The sequence below is a fragment of the Simochromis diagramma genome, unplaced genomic scaffold, assembly GCF_900408965.1.
Source record: "Simochromis diagramma unplaced genomic scaffold, fSimDia1.1 OVJJ01000131.1, whole genome shotgun sequence".
NCBI lineage: Eukaryota > Metazoa > Chordata > Actinopteri > Cichliformes > Cichlidae > Simochromis > Simochromis diagramma.
Window position 1 is genome coordinate 7055230 of NW_024387200.1, and position 1461 is coordinate 7056690.

The window sequence follows — 1461 nt, forward strand, 5'->3', positions numbered from 1 at the left end:
ACAGTTACAGGGGGTCACCTGCGAGGACTTGATAGACCCCAGGTAGCCAGAAGACAAACCAGAGGCTCCCGGATGCAGAAACTCCAGTAAAAATTGCTGAAGTTTTGAAGGTGACTGCGTGATTTTCCCTCACGCGTCTGGAAATGACAACGTCCTACATGCACCCTGCCTCTCCTTAGTGCTCATGCTCTCTAACTGTCTCTTATTACTCATAGTGGAACGACCTGGAGTTATTTCCTATACAAATAAAGTGCCTTTGAAAGAGATTAGAGAAATATGTATGAATTTCAGTTTAATTTATTTGATCATTCCACATTACCAAGCTGCGTAGTGCTCAAATGTGATAACAAGTTTTCAGTTCCTTTCATTATGTAAGAGAAATTAGACCTCAATAGGATTTCACAGGGGCGCGGTGTTTCCTCGGGTGAAATGTAATTTGTGGGGAGAATTTGTTGTATCTGTCACAAATATTCCCAATTAGCCGCGTAATTATTTGAGGGTTTCTGCAATTACGGCTTAAACCGGTAAATTTGAAGCTGTGGCTGCCCCTAATTGGTCTAGATTTGATATTTTGCATATTTGCATAATGAGGAAATTGGGAGGAAATTGTGTTCATCCATTTGTGAAAAATTCTATGAATTTTATGAATCTGAAAGCCATCCCCTTGCGGTCGGTGACTTTGCCTCAGCTCCCAGAGGAAGCTGGGTGGGGGTGCGCAGGGCACGGTCACGTCTCCTTGTGCGCTCCAGAAGCGCTCGGTGTTTGAGGTGGTTACATGAGCTTTACGGTTCCCTGTAGGGGAAATGTTGAAGCAATCCTTGTTTAGTAAAAAAAATAAAATAAAAAATAGTATTTAAATATTAAAAAAATGTTTTTGTTTGATATCTAATCCAACATAAATACGCAGTAGTAGAGCAATAGGGTGCATGAGATTATGTATTTGTGGTCTGTGGAGGAATTTGCTTTATGCCTCTGCACTGATTTATTAAGCATTAGATGGGCCACAGTTATCTTTTCCAGTTTCAATCAGTTAACAAACAATATGGCTTCAAGGGTTTTATTAAGAAGCCTTTGATTTTGTCATTAGGTTTATATTAGATAATTCATCCAGATTGGTCTGCGAGACTTAATTATGCATTATCACAGTGTGCTGATTGATATTGAGAAAGCTAAGTGTTCTATGTAATTGGTAATAAAGAAGGTAATTTTAGAAATTTGTCCAATCAGTAATGATTATGAGGCTGTGAGCAGGTAATGATGTTAACCCTAGTTGCCTCTTACACAGTCCACCTCGAGCATATCAAATATTAAATATAATAATCACTACAATAAGAGGAAATACCCTTTTCACACACATTAACATAATTATAAACATTGCTTTTATCAGTGACTGAAAATGTAAATACAAAAAAATAGAGGTTAGTTAGTGGGACTCTCCAACACTGTGATGTACTTTAGATT